Raw genomic sequence first — 13,809 nt, 5'->3', positions numbered from 1 at the left:
AAGCTGTATATTCACTTAATAAAATTAAATTCGAATCTCAATTTCCTAATTCTCCTAAATAGATAAATATAATTATAATATTTTATTTATCACACAAGAGGAAAAAAAATAAATTTTATTGTATTAAATGAAAAAATAAAAATAATGTTCTCATAAATTTTATTAAATAGGAAAAAAACAATACAAGAAAATATCATCATTTAAGAAATTGTGATAATTTTGATTAAATAAGAGAAAAACCCCATAAATAAAATCTTCCATAACAATTTTGTATTTAAATACATTAAGTAGAACATTTTTTAATTTTATATTTTTCCTTTCAAATTTAAATTTTTTTAATAAATCAAGAATTCGTAAAAAAATAATTTAATCATATATTTTTCCTTTTTACACATTGATCTTTCTTCTTAAATCTAAAATTTTAATAGACTCCTAATTAGAATAACCAATTTTTACTATTTTTTATATTTATTCAGCTCTATAATTTTTTTTTTTTTAGAATTATTATAGACTCTCGTGTGTGCTCAAAATTCTTATGATTTATAATTTTGTATTAAATTATATTTCTCTCCTTCTTCATTCAATTTCCCATTCTATAATATGGCTTTTATTATTTTCTTTTAAATTTAACGAATTTAAAAACATAAATCATAGAATTATTTTTAAGAAAAATAAATTAATATTTTAATTTTAATTTACTAAAATAAATCAAAAAAAATTTTGAACAATGATCATATTTATGAAAAAATATTAAAAATTTATCATTATCAACAAATATTGCTTAATGGAGTAATTTAGTGGAACTTTATAATAATAATAATAATTTTTAATTTTTGTTGGAGTCCAGCTAAGGTAGCAAATTGAAAACGAGTATCTCTCTCAGCCTCAGCTGTCAAGGCTGACGCTATCTAATTTTATTGATATCTAATTTTACATATCTGTTTTAGGATTTATATTTATTATTTTTTTTTTTAGCTTTGAGTCAATGAATTTTTTATAAGGATTTAATATAATAATTTGTATGCCCACTAATTTTGTTTTAAAATAATATAATTTATGTTATGGAGTAATATAATAATTAAAACTATAATTTTTTAACACTTATATTTATTATAGAAATTTTTGTTATAATTTTTTTGAATTGGTAAACTTTCTTATTATTTGATATTTTGTGCTATTCTATTTATTATATATTTTATACATAAATTCCTTCAATAAAAATTTTCTAACTCCACCCTATATTTATCCTTAATCCTAGAACCTGAGTTGGAAATTCTGATAGAAACTTTCTAAGATGTCCAGAACAGTAGACCTTGGAAAATTAAGCCTCCATTTCACATGTCAACTGAAAAGCCAATGGCATTTGCCCATTGTTTAGCAAAGCTTAAATTCAACAAACAACTTTCGTTTCAATGCTCTGTAGCAATTTATCAAAAAAAAAAAAAGATCCTTCTTAATTTAATTTCTCATTCTATAATATAATTTTCATTATTTTCTTTTAATTTAATAATTTAATTTTAATTTATTAAAATTAATTCAAAAAAAATTTATGAACAGTAATCATATTTATGAAAAATATTAAAATTTTATCATTATCAAAATTCAATATTTCACAAGATGATAAAATATATTAAAACAGAAAATGATTCTATAGCAACAACATTCGTATAGGTTGATTGTTTGTTCTCACTTTTTTTTTTTTTCTGGTGTGTATGATATATAATTTTGTACAGATACTTTTCTTGATGATAAATGAAAGTTTATTTTAATTTAATTAATAATTATTATAGAAATTTTATTATAATTTTTTTAAATTAATAAAAAATTTTATAAATTTAATATTTTATGTTATTTTTATTTATTATATATTTTATACATCAATTCTTTCAATAAAAATTTTCTTACTTTGCTCTGAGTCGGAAATTCTAATAGGAGCTCTCCAAAAAAGATGACAGTGGCCTACATGCATGTGCTTACAAAGAGCAGCCTGTCAAATTTCAAAAGGTCAATGGGGTCCTCGTCCATTTACTTTGGAATTGTAAAGGGCGATGAGCATTTGAATTACTTTATTACGTGTCTTCGTTAAAAGTTCAAAAAGCTGTATTTATATTTGTCTTTTTTTTTTTAATTTAATTTCTATTTTATAATTTGGTTTTTATTTTTTTTTTAAATTAACGATTTTAACCATAGAATTATTTTTTAGTAACATAAATTAATATTTTAATTTTAATGTTAATTTATTAAAATAAATCCAAAAAAATTTGAAAAATGATTATATTTATGAAAAATATTGTAAATTTATCATCATCCACAAATATTGTTTAATAGAGTAATTTAGTCATTTAAAAAAATAGCGTAATTTAGTGGAACTTTATAATAATAATTTTTTATTTTTGTTGGAGTCCAACTAAGATAGTAAATTAAAAAAGGAGCACCTCTCAGCCTCAGCTATTAACACTGACGCTGAGTCTACCGAAAGTTTAGAAAGAAAAGACACACTACTTACTAACTCTCAATTGTTTGTAGGAATGGCAACAACTGGATGGAGATTGGAGATTACTCTTCCTGTCCTCCTTTTATGTGTCACGGGGTGACTTTCTAGCTCGGATACTAGTCGCATGCGGCACTTAGACTTCCTCCCAATCTAGGCCAACCAACTAGTAATCAAGGACTTTTCCCCTTATAGAGGATCTCAAATATTTTTATTGAGGGTCTTTCAGGTATCTAGCCCGATAATTGAGTATTAACATTCCTTGTAGCACGATGTCGCCCCTCATCGTGTACATCCATAAGCATCATCCGACCATATGGCTGAACCCAAGCCAATGTATAAGATTTGTTCCCCTATACTGAGTAGCATTGTCAGCCCTAGGTAGAAACCTCGGCCTAAGAGATTCATGTACTACAAGCCCCTCAGCCTTGTAGTGTCCATGAAGCTCTTTCTTCATGGAGACACTGAGCTCCTCTCTTACTAGAGCATGATGCCCGCCGCCTAGTACAATGAGTACGTAGGGAGCTCACTTAGAGTCACACCCTTGTACCAGTGACCTCGAGGATGGTAGAGAGCTTTACACCAAACTATAGCAATTAGCTGGGCCCGATTGTGCTCACCAGTGGCCAACTAGTCATACCCCCCTAAAGAGCATTTGGGACAAAGTGGAACCTGGCAGGAGGAGACATCAATATGTCTCGGTTGTCACACCCCCCTATACTTTTCCTTATTCATAAAAGTGTTTGCCAAACTTCTCTTTTTCATCAATTGTATCCTTTAGCCATCTCATAGGCCTACAACTTGGCTGGGTTTGGCCAATCTTCTTGGGGTAATGGGCTGTCCCCCTTACATTCTCCCCCACTAAGACAATCGATGTCCTCATCGATTTGCCCCGAACACCTTCTTTCCTCTTTTGCCTCTTGTTGAATAAAGCTCTCCCGAAAATCTTGTGCCTCTTCATGCCATTCTCCATGTCTGGTCCTCACATATAAATTTCATGATTCTCTTATGCATCTTCATATCGACTTGCGTGTTCATACACATTCTTCGTATCATCGTCATGTTATGATTGTAGCCTAGTTGCCTCGCTTGATTAATGATGGAAGTACCATATTCTTCCTTGTGACATTCTCCCCCACTTAGACAGTTGACGACCCTGTTGACTATGGTTGTCACTGTGCTGCATTCCAGTGAGTTCTTACTTTGATTGATCCATTCAATCATCTACATACTCCCCCCTATTTAATTCTCCATGGCTCGTTTTGTGATGGTTCCTTCGATCCTTCATTTCTCCATATTGTGATTAGCACGGCTCTGCTTGAATATCATCGGGCCTTCGCCAAGTTATTCTCATGGCTTTACATTATGGTTGCGCCACCATGAGTACCTCACAAAATAATCACAATACAAAACAATAGTGTTATGTATGAACTCAAGCATACGGAAGTAATGGTATCCAATTTTGGAACCATGCTATGATATTATTGCTGCCAATAATATAGTCATCATGTAAATGAATAGAGAAACTTACACATTGCCTATTTTTGTGTATCACCATGTTCTCCTTTGGGACTTGCATTATGTTCGTGGGACTCATTGCTCAAATTAGGCTTGTCCTCATTTCTTACTGCACACCCATTGTTCGTTTATCCATCTCTTGATGCTACCGCCTTTCGATGATAAATAATTTTCTGCTACCAATTGCTTCTGCTCACTTTGTTCTCTTTCTGTTTGGTTTCAATGCCTCTTGAGCACAACAAGTGAGCTTTGCGTTCATGTTCTTCTTGAGATCTCCACCTTTTGACTAGTTCTCATCTTCCAGTTGGGATGTGGTTGACACCTCAAAGGGATACCATGTTGCTTATGATTACACTCTTCACTTACAAAATTTTCATAAGATTGCATCGAGGGAACTTCTCTCGTTCCACATGCTTTTCATTTTTTGTTTCCTCAATGAAAAACACATATACACGACTGCCACAGTCATCAAGCTCATCTTGTTATCACACCCTAAATGCTTGGCCATCACAATTGCTTAGATCTCCCACGGATGTCTAGAACTCTATTCAACACCATTATCATCACAATTGTGACCCAAGATCATTTGTTTGCCCATAACTTGATTTCACTTGATTCCTGCTTAGCCTTTTCTATGTATTCTCACTTCATAGGTATCAAAGCTGGCCTCAAGCTCTATTTGCACACCCATTCATCATGGGGTCACTACCCTCTCCTCAAAAGATTACATCTAATGAGGCGTGTAGTCCTCCCATGCATGGTATCACCCCTTTTATCACAATGTGGCTCTCACAACCACCATCTCATTATGACCTGGTTACCAGTACCAAGCATCTAAGACTGCGAGTTTGCATGAATATTCATGCTACCGTTTGTCAACGCAACTTCATGGTGCTTGCATGCACGATTGGGCCTCTACCCTTTCTTGTGTTACCACTCATTACATCGAAATTTATATTTGGGTTTCTTACCCTTTCTAGGCTTATCATAAGCCAATTCAATCTCTACGCAACATGATTTAGGATCCACCTATCCCTTTTCCAAATTCATCTCGTAACTGATTTTAGCTTCTGCAACTTTTAGCAAATATTGCCTCGTAATTAATTGGGATTCAATAGAATCCATGCATAATTCGAACTTTCCATCATGGCATTCAATGACCATCTCGTCTTAAGTTACACTCTAGCAACAGTTTCATTTGCTATGTTGTCCATAGAATAGCAACGTTCTTATCTCAAGGGACTCTATACATGTCTCATCCTTCATTTGAAGGTTATGGTAGCCAACAATGATGGTTGGTCTCCAGGGGAGAAAACAACCGTCTCAATATCAATTAGGGTATTTTGACCCATCACTCCGAAGGTTTTCACAACCGTGAAGCCATCTCAAATTTCCCATCTCTTTACCCACACAGAATACTTCACAGGCTTAGCAATCCGTTAAGGTATTACATCCCATAATACTTTAAGGGATTTCATAGCCAACAAGTAGCTCCCGATTATTTCGGCTCTTAACCCAACTAAGGGTAAGCCACTATCTCAGTGAGATGTGCTATCAATTCCACAACTCTTGGGGATAACCCACCCCATGCCTTTTAAGGCTTTCACAGTCTTAACAATTTGCAATCACTTATTAATCCTTGGGGCTTACTCATCCCCCCCATCCTGAAGACTTTTACAGTCTTATAAGCAATCCTGAGTATTGTATCTCATCACCCAACAGGGGTCATTCACCATCCAATGGTTTTGGGAATACTATTTGCCCCATATATCCCAAAGTTTTCTCAATATCGATCATCTCATTTTTTACTAATCAAAGTCTCAAATAATATTACTTGCTCAACGAATGTCATTTGACAATTTTGCACCAAGTTTTGCCCATGTTAGCACCCTTTATATTGACGATCCTCAATTGGTGTACTACACTCTCGTAGACCACCGCTTAAGGACTCCACAACATAAAGAATACTCACTTGCACACTATATCACTTTTACACTATGCATGCCACAATATGTTTCTAATGAGGACATCATGTCCTTCACCCATTTTAGAGTTATATACTCCGCTCACCCTTCCTCGAGGTGAACACATGATTAGCTTTCATTGCTTTATTTGATAACCATCACTTTCCATCGTTTCTCTTTATTTTTGTATCTCATATGCATGGTACAACCAAAGGTTTCTCAAGGGAGGTATTGATTATTATCCATTACGAGCATTTACCTTGCTCTGATACCAACTGTCACGGGGCCACTTCCTAGCCCAGATATTAGTCTCATGTGGCGCCTAGACTTCCTCCCAATCTAGGCCAGCCAACTCATAATCAAGGACTTTTCCCCTTATAGAGGATCTCAAATATTCTTATTGAGGGTCTTCCAAGTATCTAGCCTGATAATTGAGTATTAACATTCCTTGTAGCACGATGTTGCCCCTCATCGTGTACATCCATAAGCATCATCCGACCGTATGGCTGAACCTAAGCCAATGTATAAGATTTGTTCCCCTATACCGAGTAGCATTGTCAGCCTTAGGTAGAAACCTCGGCCTAGGAGATTTGTGCACCACAAGCCCCTCGACCTTATAGTGTCTATGAAGCTCCTTCTGAAGGAGCGGCAGTATGAAAAACACAAGTTTATACTATTAAATTCAAAAATTTTCACCTAGGGTCACATGCATCATGCAAGATTTATTTTTATCTATTTGATTTCAATGATAAACAACATATTAAAACTCTTTTAATATGTTTTTTAATATGTTGTTGGATCTGTATTTTTCATTTAAGATTTTAGAATTAATCAGATTAATTTTAGAACCCTAGATTAGATCAAGAACAAATACACTAATCTCTTGATACACTGCAGCGTATTTGTACCTTTGGGATGCGTCTTTAGGACACCATATGTTGTCCCTCTAGCTTGGCCACACCAAGTTCACCTATGGCAGCCCTTGAACAGCTTCTAAGCTTCTAAAGCTTTTTCTATGAATTAGAAAATCAAGTTTTACCTTTTAAGAGATTAAAGATGTAAACAGGACACTAGAAATAATTTTTAGTATTTTTAATTCAAGAGATTGTTTGCTAATGTCTTGGAATTGATGAGAGATGAAGAAGAAGAGAGAATGGGAGCCTCAAGGGTGGCGGTACAAATGGGAGGCAGCAGCTGGTTGTGATTTTTCTTTTCATAACAACACTTATATAGCTAGGTCACCACTTAAAACCCTTGCCACATGCCACATTTTGATTGGCTCTAGGTTTAATTGACCCAATCACATTGTGCCAAGTGTCAAACCTATATTTAATCTTAATTTTAATCATCTTACATGATTAAAAGACATTTGGCAAGCTTATGTGTAGTGCCACGTGTCACCATCTCATGAGGCCACATGTCACCATCTCATGGGGCCACATGTCACCCTGCGAAATGACCAAAATGCCCTTGTTTCTTAATTTTGAGTTCTCAACCCAAAATAATAATTTCTCTTCTTCTAATCAATTTATATCAAATATAAATCAATTAATTAATCTTTATTAATTAATTTCTAATTAATTAAATTCATATTTAAACACTTTAAATATAAATTTAACTTATACTATACATCCAATAATCTAGATTTGGTTTCAAGTCATGCTAGAGACTTTGTAATCTAATTGCAAACCAAACCTATTTAATTAATCAATTAAACTCTTTAATTAATTAATTAAATCATATTTAATTTGGTGATTACTTGTGTATATGTGTGACTTACTAGGCTCATCACTAATTGGCAATGAGATATGATATCAACTCTTAATATCATCAGAACTCTTTCTTACCATAAATGATTTCTCTAAACCATTTTATGCATCTCATAGACCATAGTTAACACCTAGCATAGTATGCCATGGCCACCCAATTAGTAATAAGGTTTACCTTAAATGAACCTATAATCATATGTTACCATGTACTAGAATCTCTCTGTTACGAAATCCCAATTCAAGCTGGAGTCATGGTTTATGTCAAACCCCATTTGCTATGAATATTATGTTCTCTTTTAATTTCAGTTCTTGATTAAAAGATTTTTCTCATCAGAAACTCTTTTATGATTAAATCTATCTGTCATGGCCAGGAACTTGAAACATCAAGAACAATTAAATGAACATAAGATTTTATCCCTATTTACTTAGAGGAACAGATTCCATCTTGATCAACACTTGCCTCTATATATAACTAGTAGGAGCCAACACATACCCATATACCCATACACAGTACAAGTATGAAAGCAGTATCAAACTCAAACCACCTATATACAAGATAACTGTGCTATCTCAGATCTAAAGATTATATGCACTGATATGATTTATGACAATACATTGACAAGAGTAAACTCCATGTGCTTATCATAAGTGTCACTGGTTCGACCTACTTATCATGTATAAGTGCCTATCATGTTTGTCATATGGCATGAGACTCACCATTCCATCTTATTTATATCTCATATAAATAACTTGAGAACAAACATGAATACAATCTTTTTGGATAAGTCATGTCCTTATTGTGAAGTATCCTCGATTGTGAACCTATTTATGATACTTTGTGCTAGAAATATTGTCACTCATATTTTTAACAGCTTAAGAATAGAATTTCTAACAAAATATCAATGTACCTTTTCTATTACACATAAATATATTATGTAAACGGAAAAGTGAAAATGCATTTTATTAATAAAAGATGTACAAGATACATACTAAATGATATGCTCTAGGGCATACTACTAACACCTTCTTCATGGAGACACTGAGCTCCTCTCTCACTAGAGCACAATGCTCGCCGCCTAGGACAATGAGTATGTAGAGAGCTCACTTAAAGTCACGCCCTTGCGCCAGTGACCCCGGGGATGGTGGAGAGCTTTACACAAAACTATAGCAACTAGCTGGGCCCGATTGTGCTCACCAGTGGCCAACTAGTCACATCCCCCTAAAGAGCATTTGGGATGAAGTGGAACCTGACAGGAGGAGACATCTATATGTCCTGGTTTTCATACCCCCCTATACTTTTTCATATTTATAAAAGTATCTGCCAAACTTCTCTTTCTCATCAATTGTACCCTTTAGCCATCTCATAGGCCTACAGCTTGGTTGGGTTTGGCCAATCTTCGTGGGGTAGCAGGCTGTCCCCCTTACATTATGGGAGTTCGAGATCAGGGTGAAGATTTATTTATCGGAGAACGAGACAGAATGAGTTTTTCTACAGCAAAATTTTTAAATTTATTTATTAAAAAATAAAATAAAATTAAATATATAAGTTTTAAATATTATTTTAATAATATATTTATATTTTTAATAAAAAATAATAATATATTATTATACGAAACGAGTTATTAGTAAAGGAGTACAGAGAAACCGTTGAATTGATCGATTCGACTAATTTAAATAAATTTAAAGTGAAATTAGTGATTTTATATATTTAAATATTAATTATAATTTAAAAATAATTATAAACTGAATCTTTCGGTTTGAATTTTGAATTGACATAGTAATAATTCGTTAATAATTACAGTTCTTAGAGATCATATAACATTAACATTTATATTTAAATATTATATATAAAAGGATGAAATTTTAATTTATGAAGGTAAATATATTTACGCCTCATTTGACATTGAATTTTAGGTAAAAAAATGCATTTTAAATAAAATATTATTTTAGACAATATAAAAAATTAACTCAAAAAAATATTTTTTTTATTTTTATATTTTAAATAATTCAAATTAATGACACTTTTTTCATAGAAAATGTGAAAAAAAAATCCCATAAAAGGGAAATAAGACAATTATATATATAAAAAAAATCAATTCCACATAAAAAAAAAAAACTCCACAAAGTGAGAGAAATAAAAGAAAATGATGATATGTCAAAAACGAAAAAACAAGCGCTTCGCTGTTTAATATTATAAATTTTAAATTTAATTCAGGAGTAGAAAGTTTATAGAATTAAAATGGTATTTAGTTTAATTTATTAAAATTAATTTAAAATTTTAAATAATTAGGTATTATATAATTTATAAATGACTAAGAAGTAATTAACATATATAATAAAAAAATAACTTATAAATATATTTATTATTAAAATTATTAAAAAATATATTAAATAAAATATATTATAAAATTTTAAAAATTAAATAAAATAATAAAATATTTAATTAAATTAAATTATTAGGTATTAAAAGTGAAAATTATATATATATATATATATATATATATATATATATATATATATATATATATAAGAGTGTTTAATTTTCTTTTTTTTTTTTTGAATTACTGCAAGCTCTTTAAATTTATCAAAATCAAAATATATTATTAGATTTTTATATTTAGTGGGAATGAGATATTGCTAGCAGGGCCCTGCCAAAAAAGGAACAATTACCCATACACGTGGTTACAAACAACAGCCGGTCAAATTTTTTTTTTTTTTTTTTAAAGATAAGGTCAAATTGAGTTATGGCCAAATGAGGATAAAATCTAATTATTTTCTTATAATTTTAGTAGAGGTTAAATAAATTTAAAATTAAATTTTAAGTTAAATAAATTTTTATATTTTTTAATAAAATTAAATAAGTTTATGTTTAATAAAATATTATTTTTTTAATTTTAAATATTAAAAATTATTTATTAGTTTTAATTAAAATAAAATTTTTAAAAAGAAATTGTAAAACATAGTCAATAAAATTATTTTTTAATATTTTATTATTTAAAAAATAAAAAATAATATTTTATTATTAAAAAAATTTTTATTAAGTATAAACTTATTTGACCTTAATTGTTTAATTTTAAATTTATTTCACCTTAACTAAAAGTACAGGAATTTTATTTAATATTTTTCTGAATGGTGACATTAATTTATTCTTCATCCCTTAATAATGCCAAATAATGATTTTTGTTAAATGAAAATCATATATAATTCTAAATTTTATTTAATTAATTCTTTTTTTTTATATTAATATTAATTTTAATTATTAATCATAATATTTTATTTTTTTTAATATTATATCACTCACTTAATAAATTAAAATTTGAAATAGCATGATAATTTTATATTTTTAAAATTATTATCTGATTCTATTGTTTCAAAATTAATATATTCAGTCCTTCTAAAAATTTAATATTTTATAATCAAAGATTAAACAGTCAAAACTGATAGTTTGAAAAATAAGGATCAAATTGTTTTTCTAATTAACGCTCAACTACTGACATTTTTTTTTTTTTTTAAATTGCCCCTCTGCCGACACTTGATATGATCATCTTTACTCTCTCATCTTACAAGCACGCTTGCTTGTTCCTCATTTTGATCTCATAGTATCCCCAATCATGCTTCTCTTCCGCCATCGTTATTCCAATGACTTATCTTACTTTTATGGTGAGATGCCCAGTGGAACAAGAACAACAACTGAAGCTCATGTTATTCCAAGCTCCAGGGCTCAACAAGACGAAGACAAAGGTCAGACTTCTTCTTTAGCAGCTTTCAAATCTAATTATGAAAAGCTTCCTCATTATCTCAAATCCTGCTTAGATTATTGTTATGTTGTTTCCAATGAATCTAAAAATAAAGGAAATGTAGTTCGGCTATTGTTGGCACAAGGTCTAATACCAGAAAAACCGGGGGAAATTATGGAGGATACAGCAGAAAATATTATTAACGAATTAATTGGCTTAGAGATGCTTCACGAACTTTATACTTATGACAGTCAAATAAAAGTCTCCGAATTCTATGAAAAATCATGCCTTTTGGAAGTTGAGGAGCAAGATTTCGTTTCTAAAGCTGCCGATTCGCCAATCCATGCATGTATTTTTCATTTTGGAGAAGACCTGCCTCCTAACTTCAAAAGCCTTCTAATTCGATCCTTGATTACTGAATTCCATTCTCCGCGGCGTTGGCAAACCATCTGTGGGTTGCAGTTTCTGTTGGTATTGAAGTTGATTAGCCTAGTAGAGTACTTACCTGATGAAGTGGGAGATTTGGTTCACCTCAAGTACTTATACTTGACCTGCTTTAAAATGAAGACGCTTCCACGTACTATAGCTAATCTTCAAAAGCTACAAACGTTGCATCTAGCTAATTGTTCAAAGCTATTCCAAGTACCTGTAGAAATTTATAATATTAAACAGCTTCGGCACCTTTTGTTTGTCGCTTTCTTCGGATCTAGTGATGGAATTAGAGTTCCAAGAGGTATTGGTACATTGGCAAATCTTCACACTTGCACTGGTGTCTATGCTGGTGCTGGCATTGCTAGTGAATTGAGTAGTTTGACCCAACTACGAAAACTTGATGTTAGTGAAGTGCCTGATGATCATGCTGGTGAGCTATTTGCATCCATCATCAAACTGGAAAACCTTGTTTCCCTGTCACTAACTGCAGAACAACCCTTGAATGACAGACTTCTACCTGAATTGGAACCATTTTCTCCTCCACCTCATCTTCAAGAGCTTATTTTACGTGGTGGTCTAGTTGAAATGCCCAATTGGCTTCCCTCTGTTGAAAACCTAACCATTCTAGAACTATGTTATTCTAATCTCTTGGAGGAGCCATCTTCAGTTCTTCAATATCTTCCCAAATTAAAACATCTTAAACTTTGGGAAGCCTACAAAGCAAAGCTCATTGGTAAAGAGTTTTGCGATGTAGGTGGATTTCCGGAGCTGGAAACTTTGATAATTGCTTCAAAAGATCTAGTGGAGTGGACGGAAATTGTAAATGGTGCTTTTCCAAGTTTGAGGTACCTTCGATTTTATAATTGTGATAAGTTGTGGTTTTTGCTGAAGGATTACAGAACATTTCTACGATTCAAGAGTTGTTTGTGGGTGTTTTGCATTCTGACCTTGCAAGGAGATTGAATGGTAAAGAAAATTACAAGATCAAACATATTTCAAAATTTCATTGGTCTGAGGAAATTTTCTGAGGAAGTCACTAGAAGGAGCAAGATTTATGATTTGTTTAATACTTTGATTCTCTAATGCTCCATCAATTCATGAAGTTAAAAATATCTATCTTTTAGGATTTAAGATAATAGCAAATAATAGTATTTTCTTTGTAAAATCTTTAAAGATTCAGGATGATGGAATTGCTGCTATTTTTTTGGTTTTGGATTATCAGGTGTGCAAGTGATCAAAGGTTATAGTGGTTGTAACGATTTTTTTTTTTTTTGTAACAATTTATTTTTATATATTTTCTTAATAATGTTAAAAGAATTTAATATCTTCTATTCAAATTGTTAAAAAAGATTTAATGTGTTCACATATAAAAATATAGATTTAATGCAACATAATAGCGATACGAGAGTTTAACATTCAAAACCTAACAATGCATACGTTGATCTCTTAATTTAATATATCAATTTCGCATCATTCTTTCTCGCCATCAGAGTCATGAAATTCAACAGATTCAGAATCAAAATCCTCACTTGGAGATTTCTGCCTCACCTGTGTGTGTGTGTTGTTGACAAATGATGAAATTAATTCCGCCATTCAGCAAGTAGTTCCACCCAATCTTAGGCACAAATAATTAAATTATTAAAATTGAAAGATGTAATGATAAGTCGCTTTCACACAATCGCTATTCTAAAAAGCTCCAATTATTTATATTGCTATACACGAGCAGACTATAGTAAGAGGAGAGAACAAGACTACCTATACAAGAAATTAAGGAGAAAGGGAAGGTCAGAAGAGACAAAATGAAGTTTTTCTCTCTATCAGTCGCAGCAGTGTTGGTGTTGATTCTGTTGAGCACAAGCCCTTGCAGAGCTAGCGTTCCAAACAGGATGGATGGCAAC

General features: G+C 31.5%; 1 pseudogene; it reads left to right on the top strand.

Moving 5' to 3' along the window:
- The first annotated feature begins 11,245 nt into the window (after window positions 1–11,245).
- Window positions 11,246–13,181, top strand: LOC110653751 (disease resistance protein RPM1-like; annotated as a pseudogene).
- The last annotated feature ends 628 nt before the right edge of the window (window positions 13,182–13,809 follow it).

This window comes from Hevea brasiliensis, chromosome 9 (genome assembly GCF_030052815.1).
Source record: "Hevea brasiliensis isolate MT/VB/25A 57/8 chromosome 9, ASM3005281v1, whole genome shotgun sequence".
NCBI classification, from domain to species: Eukaryota; Viridiplantae; Streptophyta; class Magnoliopsida; order Malpighiales; family Euphorbiaceae; genus Hevea; species Hevea brasiliensis.
This window is presented reverse-complemented; position numbering and strand designations above follow the sequence as displayed.